The sequence below is a fragment of the Oryctolagus cuniculus genome, chromosome 7, assembly GCF_051225735.1.
Source record: "Oryctolagus cuniculus isolate XC-2025 breed Fujian yellow rabbit chromosome 7, ASM5122573v1, whole genome shotgun sequence".
NCBI classification, from domain to species: domain Eukaryota; kingdom Metazoa; phylum Chordata; class Mammalia; order Lagomorpha; family Leporidae; genus Oryctolagus; species Oryctolagus cuniculus.
In genome coordinates, this window is record NC_142873.1 from 30,185,795 (window position 1) to 30,196,883 (window position 11,089).

Consider the following 11,089-nt stretch of genomic DNA (forward strand, 5'->3'; position numbering starts at 1 on the left):
TCTTCCCTATATCCCTCAGGGTGAGTTGTAGTAGTTTCAACCCCAGAGCTTCAGAGAAGGAAGATTACCTTATGTAGATTCTACAGGAAAAGCATAGGTTGTGCTGGAGAACATGTGATAGCAACCATGGGCCTCCAATAACTGGATGAAAATAAAGTCTGCCCCAGATCCCACAGGGAAGCACAAGACTTAGACAGCCAGCAGTCATAGATCCAGAGATGCAGCATGGGGTGGTGATGTTATTCAGATCGCACATTTATGCACATGTTATTCAGGGGGTTGTGCACTGCCAGGCATGGGTATAGGAAAGTGGGATGCAAACAGAGTTCTTCCCAGGACCCACAGGAAGAACTCAGGTGACTTTATGGAATGTAGCACCAATAGTTCCGGTCCTAGAGATGCAGGACTTGGAGGGTGCCTGACTCATGTCCCACAGGTTAATCAAAAGCTTTGTTAGGGATTGTATGCTAGCCTGTGCAAGCCTGGATTAGTAGGATGCAGATAGGACCATCTCCAGGCACCATAGGCAGGCACAGGTGTCTCTGGGACTTATAGAACAAATAGTCATACACATAGAACTCCAAGATGCAATGAAATCTTTACCAAGGTCCTTTGGGGTGACCTCATGGGATATAGCTCCAACAGTCACAGTTCTGGAACTGAAGGCCTTGGACGGTACCTTACCAGTCCTACACAGTGATTGCATGCTATGTTAGGGATTAATCACAAACAATCACAGAAATACTTATAGGCCCTTCCTTAGGCCCCACAGGGGAGTGCAGTTGTCCCTGAGACTTATAGCACAAACATCCATAGTGCTGGAGCTACAGATTGCAATAGAATTCTTACCCAAGTCTCACAGGGCAAATGCCATTTATGCTGATGATTGTGGACAGCAGCCTTGAGTGGAGGTATTCATATAGAGCCCTCCAGGTCCTACAGGCAAGTGCAAATTACTCAAGGGATTGCAGAACTCACGGTCACAGTCCCAGGACACAGAAGGGACTTCCCCTAGTTCTCACAGGGAAGCAATGATGATGCTGGGGCTTGTGCCTTGGCCACCCAGCACCTGTGCTAAAAGATGCAGAAGGGAACTTCCTCAGTTCTGATCTGGTCCTCTGGGCAGTATATTGGCTGCTGCTGGCAACAAACCCCAGGAAACATTGGGGAACTTTCCCAGATGGCATAGAGCAACTGAGCATGGCTCTGGGGCTTGTGTTCAGACACTCTGCAGCTCGATCTCTTCCCTGTGAAGCATGCTGACTCTGACTCTGGGTGCTTCTGGTAGCAACGGGGCTGCTTACTATCCCCTAGGACCTGTCGGAGTTTAGTAGCAGCTGTACTGCCGCAGTGGAGTCCAGGGCTTTGCAAGCAGAGGTAGGCAATGTGGGTTCATTGTTTTGGAGCGCAGCAGTGGCTCAGACAGACCCAAGTCAGCTGTCTAGACTGGATTTTTTTTTTTTTTTTTTGACAGGCAGAGTGGGCAGTGAGAGAGAGACAGAGAGAAAGGTCTTCCTTTGCCGTTGGTTCACCCTCCAATGGCCGCCACAGCTGGTGTGCTGTGGCCGGCGCACCGTGCTGATCCGAAGCCAGGAGCCAGGTGTTTCTCCTGGTCTCCCATGTGGGTGCAGGGCCCAAGGACTTTTGCCATCCTCCACTGCACTCCCTGGCCACAGCAGAGAGCTGGCCTGGAAGAGGGGCAACCGGGACAGAATCCGGCGCCCTGACCAGAACTAGAACCCGGTGTGCCGGCACCACAACATGGAGGATTAGCCTAGTGAGCTGCGGCGCCGGCCTAGACTGGATTTAAAGCCAGTGAGGATGGTGGAAGTCTCCTGTAGTTTGGGCTGTGGTGTGCAGTGGTCTTGGATGTTGTAGAGTTTTGTTGACTTTCCCGAGGCAAGATGGAGTTCTTCCAGCCACGGAGCCCAGGTAGGAGCTGCAAGTCCTTTCTTCCTCTCTCTGCTGGCCTTCAGAGTCTCTGTGCTGTTTACACTTCCGGTTCCTTCTTTACTGAAGTTTTCCCTCAATCCATATCCTGGAAATGTGGACTTTCCTGTGTTATTCTGGTTCTTCTCTGTGGCAGAGGTGAGTGCAGGGCCTCCCTGTTCAGCCATCTTGGATTGGTCTCTACAAATGCATATCTTAGTGGGACAGATGAAGTTATCTTATTTTTCTTTCTTTTTTTTTTTTAATCTTTTTTTTTTTTTTTTTTTTGACAGGCAGAGTGGACAGTGAGAGAGAGAGACAGAGAGAAAGGTCTTCCTTTTGCCGTTCGTTCACCCTCCAATGGCCGCCGCGGCCGGCGTGCTGCGGCCGGCGCACCGCGCTGATCCGATGGCAGGAGCCAGGAGCCAGGTGCTTTTCCTGGTCTCCCATGGGGTGCAGGGCCCAAGCACCTGGGCCATCCTCCACTGCACTCCCTGGCCACAGCAGAGAGCTGGCCTAGAAGAGGGGCAACCGGGACAGGATCCGGCGCCCCGACCGGGACTAGAACCCGGTGTGCCGGCGCCGCTAGGCGGAGGATTAGCCTAGTGAGCCGCAGCGCCGGCAAAGTTATCTTATTTTTCAATTTATTTCAGTATTCTTAGATAAACATAGAGTATAAACTAATGTTTCTCTTTTTTATAAATGTAAACACTGAGAAAATTCATACCAGTAAGTAGATGGAACTAAAGGGGGGGATATATTGGTAGTTGTTACATATGACTCATCGAAAAACATTCTTAATGATTCCTTAACTAGCATATTTACTTTTGCAGAAAACAAAGAACTGATTGTGAAGATTTTTTTTTCTCTTAGGTAATTAAAGATACTTACTTCCTTGTCATAGAAACAATTAATTGTTCCTTAGTTTGGTGTACTGCCAGTGTTTTTTATTTGTTTGTTGGGTTGATTTTTACACCCTTGGGCAATACATTGAAGTTAGTTTTAGAATGGACAGAAAATGAGTTTCTCTTTCATTAAGTTGGTTACCTAAGATTAGTGGAAAAGCATAACCCAGTGTGAACCACTATGTTCTCACCCACTTCAATTCAGAAGAGAGTTTGTACAGAAGATGAGAACCTAGAAATTGTTTTGAAACAGTGTAGTAACGGAAGCTACCCAGAAACTCCTCATGGATGCAAGTGCAAGCTCCAGTTTGAAGATCAGTGAGTTAGAGAATCCTGCAGCCACCCATAGGGTCAAGAGACCTCAAAGGATGTTTAATAATCAGTCTTTTACCTAAAAGGGTCAAAAAGGATCTTATCGTAACTGCAGCCAATAGTTTAATTCAAAAATGGGAAACCTTGGGCTGGTACAAATTAACGTAGCATCTGAAGTGCAACTGACAGAAATGAAGTCTTGTATTCCTTGAGAAGGTGGAGAAAACATTCTCATAGCAGTACAATGCAACGTACAATGGTACAAAAATGCAAATAAACCAAGATGGAGAAGAACAGCAGATTGATCAAAGGAGCATCAGCACTTGTAGCAAAGAGTAGCAAGCTGTATTTATTAGATGCTGGATCTGAGTGAGTGCCTTGGAGTTGGAAGAAGCTTCTGGAAGTAGCCTGCTTCCTGTTAGATTAATAACAGGAAGAAAACCTCAGTTTCAGTGAGGTTCAACCTAGAACTTAAATAGGAGAGGAAACAAGAAAAACTGAAATAGTGGTGGCATATGATTGAATTCACCAAGTGATCAATTGCACAGTTACTGGTTACACTGCTGACACAGAAAATAAGGCCTTGTGGGGGCAGGCGCCGTGCTCACTTGGTTAATCCTCTGCCTGCGGCGCTGGCATCCCACCGTAGTTAATCCTCTGCCTGCAGCACTGGGTTCTAGTCCCAGTTGCTCCTCTTCCAGTCCAGCTCTCTGTTGTGGCCCGGGAAAGCAGTAGATGATGGCCCAAGTCCTTGGGCCCCTGCACTCACGTGGGAGACCTGAAAGAAGCTCCTGGCTTCAGATCAACTCAGCTCCAGCCATTGCAGCTAATTGGGGAGTGAACCAGTGGATGGAAGACCTCTCTCTCTCTCTCTACCTCTCCTCTCTCTGTGAACTCTGACTTTAAAATAAATAAATAAATCTTTTTTTTTTTTTTTTTAAAGAATGCAATGAAAGAAGAGGCAACAGATCTTGAACCCTGGCAAAGCTACACACAGGACTATACTGTGTCAACAGAGGGCTGAAAAGAGAGTAAAAGTAAGTGACATTGCCTAGGAGGAGAGGTGATTAGGATACAATTCTGTCCAGCACTGGAATGTTCAGGGAAGACGTCCAGTAGCAGGACAGTGGGCATTTGGCAGAGGGTCAGTATGCTGTGTCTTGACATGGTTGAGAACTCTGGGGAGTTCCCAAGGCCAACTCTGTCTGCTGCATGCCTTGCCTTTGGACAGATTTGCTCAAGGCCATGTCCTTCTAGATGAGCCCTTACAACCATATCCAGACAAATAAAGACATAAGTTTTCTCTGAGCTCTTTTATCTCCTGTTAAAACGTCCTTTTCCCCCACGTCTGCATCTTTGAACATAATATCTTTCTCCCCTTTTCATCTGTGCTTACCAGTGTACTTTCTCTTGGCACAGGCTACACTGTCTTCTTTTATTACTATTAATAAGTCAGTTCTTGCTTTTATATTTCATTTGTTCTTCCCTTGGGTCCTTTATGACCTTATCTCATGTATAAATGTGAAGATTCACTATCATACTTAAAATGAGCGAAACCAGTGTATCAGCTACTACCAAGATGAAAAATTCCATACAATAAAAAGGAGGACAACGCAACCTGACATTTATTTGAACAATTTACACAATAAAGAACTTGAAGTCTCCTTAAAGACCTTTCATTTTTTTTTCTCTTTTTATTCTCCTTGATTCTTTATGGCAGTTGGGTTCCAGGGTGTGTCTTTTATTATTATTTATTTTGAGAGAGAGAGAGAGAGAGGGAGAGAGAGAGAGAATATCTTCCATCACTGGTTCACTCCCCAAATGGCTGTAATAACCAGGGCTGGGCCAGGCCAAAGTCTGGGGTCAGGAACTTTATCTGGGTCTCCTTTCTCCTTCATGGGTGACAGGACCCCCAGCACTTGGGCTGTCATCTGCTGCCTTCCCAGTTGCATTAGCAGGAAGATAGATCAGAAGTGGAGCATCTGGGACCAGCACTCTGGTGGGGTTTGAGGTTTGTTCCGGGATGTTGGCGGCTCTTCCTCACTGTGAGAAGGGCAAACATGGCGCCTGCTGGAGAGGAGGGTCCTGAAAGTCGCCATGGAGACAGGTGTTCATCCTGCTCATCTAGAAAATTCTTGGTGGGATCTCCAGGAAGCAGGTACAGTGATGTGTTCCAGCTACTATGATTGTCCATTGACAAAGAGCTGACCAAAAAATAAAATGTAAGCACACAACAGAAGAGTGAAGAGAAGTGTCTTGTGCAATAGCTGTATACAAATGTGTGTGACACCCAGAACTTGAGAGAGTGAAAGATGAGCCAGGCTCAGCTCCCACCAACAAGCATGTAATCGCCAGAGGATGCTTCACCCTGGTTAAATACCAGATGAATTAAAGGCCATTGCCAGCAAAAAAATAAATAAAATAAAATATGGGAGGTGCCATAAGTGGCTGTTTAACCCACTGTGCCACAATGCTGGATCCAAGTTATCTCTTATCCAGGGTTTGTTCAGGGTATCTGCTAAAATTTTCTTCAACTAAAACTGATGCTGGGTTTCACATTCATGCATCTACAAGATCATTCACTCATACAACAAAAGCTTACTGAGCATCTGCTATACGTATCATGCACCTTGCAAGGTGCTGGGATTGTAACAATAAATGTGAGAGACTGCCCAATGTCAAACATGAGGACAGCTTAGCAGGAAAGGCAGATGCTAGGCAAATATTTACACAAATTTCGTAACTAACTGCATGGTTAAAATCATGATCTCTGGGTCCGGCACCATGGCGTAGTGGATAAAGCTACCACCTACATCATCGGCATTCCAAATGGGCACCAGTTTGGGTCTCAGCTGCTCCACTTCCAATTCAGCTCCCTGCTAATGTGCTTGGGAAAGCAGCAGAAGATGGGCCAAGTGCCTGGGTCCCTACACCCATGTGGGAGACCTGGAAGAAGCTCCTGGTTCCTGGCTTCAGATCAGCCCAGCTCCAGCCATTGCAGCCATTTGGGGAGTGCACCAGCAGATGGAAGATGCCTGCCTCTCTCTCTCTCTCTCTCTCTCTCTGTCACTCTCCCTTTCAAATAAATAAATAAGTCATTTTAAAAATGATATTTGATAAAAGAGAAATATAATATATTGTTACAATACATAACAGGGCTCCAACTTTCTTGCCTTTCTGTCTACATTTCCTTGCTAAAGAAATCCTTGGAAAGTATTGGTTATGGTTAATAGAAAAAAATGAAGAAGGGGGAGTCATTCATTCATCATTTCAATAAATATACATGTTGTTTTGAGCTTAAGGAATCTTCTTTAATTCTAATTGTTCTAATAAATCCACATGGAAGGAGATTTCAAATTACTGAATGCTTGAAAAGATACTAAAATTGAAATCATTCAAATAAATGTTTTAATTAACTCAAGTTGATGTGGCTCTAATTTAATGACTTGGAAACTCACAATAACCAACAATTTAAAAAAATTTAGTACCTTTTAATTCAAGTGCAACATATCATAAGGGTGCTTCAGTTTGTGGAGTTTGGAACATGAGTACCAGAGCAGAGTTAGATCAAAGGAGTAACTTCTAAATAGAGTTACACAGGATAGCAGGCAGACTGTGGCTCCTAAGAATCTTGAATATATTTTAAGAACAAATAGAAGAGGGAAGATCCAAGCCTGCAATCACAAAACATTGTTAGAGAAGAGGAATTGTTGAGTACTCCGATTTGATCAGTTCACCTGTACACATCTGATATATCACAGTGCAGCCCATAAATATGGAAAATGATTGTTAATAAACTTTTTTAGAAGAAAAACTTGTGGATAATGGAATTAAAAGGTAAGCTTATTTTGATGTAAAAAGTTATTATATGCATGAAGTATTTTCACACTATGTGTTTCCATGAATTTTTTGAATACCCTCATGTGAGGACCAAAAGGGGTCCATGTATACAGCTTGAAGGTTTTTTTTTTAAAAAAAGCTGAGCATAGGGGCTGGCACTGTGGCAAACTGGGTGCTATTTCAAGTCCCAGCTGCCTCTCTTCTGATCCAACTCTGCTATGGCCTGGGAAAGCAGTAGAATATGGCTCAAGTGCTTGGGCCCCTGCACCTGTGTAGGAGACCTGGATGAAGCTTCTATCTCCTGGCTTTGGATCAGCCCAGCTCTAGTCCTTGTGGCCATTTGGGGGGTGAGCCAGCAGATGGAAGACCTTTCTCTGTCTCTCCCTCTCTCTGTCTGTAACTCTACCTCTCCAATAAATAAATACAATCTTTATATAAGAAAGCTGAGCATAACTTTATAATCAGAACCTAATCAGAAGCTCCACTCATGCCTACTTTCATTCCCTAAATTCAGATTGTGAGAGAACTGATTTTTTTTTGAGCACCTATATGTGCTGTGCCCAATGCAAAGACTAATAGAGCAGCCACATAATATTATGGGAAGTGCTTAATTTCCTTTGTAGGTATTGTCAACCATTCCCAGGAATTTAGGAGACACAGTCACTTAATCAGCAATCTTTTCATTTCTAACATTCAGGACAGTATTGAGCCCAGCCCTGGTAGAACTCCCACAGTTCTATGTCCCTGGAGACTTTCCACAAGTGCAGGAAATTTCCATAAAGCCAGAGGTCCTGAATGGAATCAGGAAAATGGCAGTTAATCTACATGGCTATGTGCTTGGCCCTCGAGCTGACTCGTGCCAGGATTTCTAACTTGTTCTGATCTCTTCTTTTCCCAAGGGGAAAGCAGCCAGCCTGAATGCCCCTGCCCACACTTCCCTCATCACGAAGTCCTGTGTAAGGACAAGTAGGATTGACTCGCTAGCTTATCTGAATAGTGGAAGGCCACTCCAGGGTGGGCTTGTCATAGATGTTTTTTTTTTCTTTTTTCTATTTATAAAAAGGGAACAAATTTCATGTATTTCGTATATGCAGTTTTAAGAGCATAATGATACTTCCCACCCCGCCCTCCCTCCCTCTCCCACTTTTTCTGATTTTTCTTTCAATGTTCACAATGACATACCTTCGTTTACTTCACAGCCACAAGTCTAACCCTCCACCCTACAAACAATTCCACAAGGATCAAGTAGACTTTTCTTAAGAAATTCACTTCTAATGTTTGGGGTCACACCATCCCTTTGAATTCTGGGATCTTACAGCCAAGGACTGAGGTGGGGTTTTGGATAGAATATGGCTGGAAATAAAAGAATCTGAAGAACCCTGGTAGAAACAGGGGCAAGCAAAGTCATCCACTGTCCAAAGGAGGTGAAGCTCTCAAGGTGCCATACCCTCTGAGTGAGGTATTGCAGTCCCCAGAAGCAGCGAGAGTTGCCAGAATTTGGTGAGATCTCAGGATTTCTGCCCAAGCCTATAACACTGTGCACCCTAGCTTCTCCTGAGTACTGTCTTCAATCCACTGTTTATTATCTCTGGCCTCACCTACCATGGCCATGCTACACCTCCTGCTATTCAAATACCAACCCTCACTTACTGTTCCTTCCATTGTGGGGACACAGCTTTGCTCTCTACTTGGCTGAGAACTGTGACGTCATCAAATGAAGCCTTCCTTTCTATCTCTTGCTTCCTCCCCTGCCCCTCAACACATAGTCTTTTCACATGCTTCATTTTCTCCTGTTTGACCAGACAAAACCCCTTCCTATGTCCCATAGCCATTCCCATGGCTTCTTCTCTGGTTCTATGCCTGTTCAGTCATGTCCTCTCTTGTCTTGTAGTAACAGAGTAAGACAAATCTACAGCAGTTTTCAAACAGTGTGAACTTAGAGAGAATAAGGATCTCCTAATATACTCTTCACTCAGATTCAAAATTGATCACATGCTGGCGCCGCGGCTCACTAGGCTAATCCTCCACCTTGCGGTGCCGGAACACCGGGTTCTAGTCCCGGTCGGGGCGCCGGATTCTGTCCCGGTTGCCCCTCTTCCAGGCCAGCTCTCTGCTGTGGCCAGGAGTGCAGTGGAGGATGGCCCAAGTACTTGGGCCCTGCACCCCATGGGAGACCAGGATAAGTACCTGGTTCCTGCCATTGGATCAGTGCGGTGCGCTGGCCGCGGCGGCCATTGGAGGGTGAACCAACGGCAAAGGAAGACCTTTCTCTCTGTTTCTCTCTCTCTCTCTGTCCACTCTGCCTGTCAAAAAAAAAAAAAAAAAAATTCAAAATTGATCACATTTGCTCTCTCTCTCTCTCTCTCTCTCTCTGTTGCAGCAGTAGTTTGAAGCAAATTCTGTCATTGCCTTATCCCAGACGCTGTGGTCACCCAGGCTCATCACCGTCATGTGTCACCAGGCTTGTCTACACTCACACATATCTGGTCTTCTTGCTTCTGCTCTGGCCTCATGCTAAGCTTCTGCTCAGAAGCTGCTCAAATCAAGGGCAGTCCATGGTTTTCCTTGTTTTCCCTCTCAGGACCTCTCGAATATGGTTTCTTCTCCCTGAACCACTCTTGCCTGGATATTTGCAAGTTTCACACTCTGATCTCTTGTGGTCTTTGTCTAAATGCCACATTATGAGTAAGACAACCCTAATTAACATCACGACTGTTGATCTTGTATGTACACTCCCTCTCTTCCACAACACTGCTCTGCTCCCCTAGCTTTGCACCTGCTGTGCATTTATGACTTTGAGTCCCTATTGGGAACACGCTGTACAAAGGGGAGGGAGCCAAGACTGAAAAGGAAGGAGGATCCACAGGTACAGCATCTCCCACACCTGTCTTTCATCTTTAGCCAGCCTGCTTCCCTGTCTCAGCATCTGAGAGCAAATAAGGGAAGATGATGGGAAGTTTCAACACAGAAGGACATTTGGAGGTGGGATTTGAATCACAGCCTCTTCCAAGCTGTGACCTGCAAGTGTGCCCTTTGACATCTGGAGACCCCTCGTATTCCACCCAGAACACATTTCTCCACGCACACCTCTGGCAAGATCTATTTAACTTGTGTCACCATGGCTTTCTGTTCAGCTCTGAAAAAAAAGCAGTGAAAATCTCTTGAGTGTCACATCAAAGAAAATCGGGCCTCGGGCCTTGGGAGCAATGCTGCTGACAACAATCAAATGTTGTGTCACACTGCCCTCAAATCAACGCACACGGGGTCTTGATGCTGTTGCCGCTGCACTACTCGCAGCTGAGGCCCAGGGGAAATCACAGACTGTCTCTCCCAGAACCAGGCCTGGAGGAGGCCATGAACTCAGCTTGGCCAGGCCTGCCTCAGTGTCTGCGCTCAGAGCTCTCTGGCCTGGTGGCTACAAACCTGCCTGTAGAGTGCATCTCTTTGAAGCCTTGTTAAAAATACTGATTTCTCAGTGCTCTGAACCTGAGTGTTTGGGGACAGAGGATCCTCAATCTTGCAATCAGATCCCCAGGTGGTTTCTCTAGCACCCGCTGGGGACTGTTCTCTGCCAGTGTTTGGGAGCCACAGCTCTTCCCTGTGCTCCACTCACAGTCGCCCCTCTTTCAGACGGCTGGTTTGTTAGGGACTGAATCCTAACTGCAAACAGTGTCCTGTGTGAGAGAGACTGGTGCTTTCTTGTAGTTCCTGTCCATTTTAGGAACTCCATCCTTGAGGCATATGCTGTGTGTTTACCCAGAAAAGGCCCACAGTTATTATTATTATTTATTAAACATTTTATTTTAGGTATACCAATTTCATGTATACAGATTTAGGAACATAGTGATCCTTCCCACCCTCCCCTCCCTCTTGCCCCCACTCCCACCCTTCCTCCTCCTCCCTCTCCTATTCCTTCTCTTAATTTTTACAATGATGTAATTTCAGTTATCAGCTATGTCCCTAGAGGTGGGCAGTCCCTCTCTACAATGGTAAGATTACACGATTTTTGAAGGTGGGAGGAAGGGCATCTCTGGGAGGTGTTTTTTAAGAACCACACTCCAGGGGCCAGCGCCATGGTGCAGTAAGTTAATCTTCTGTCTGGG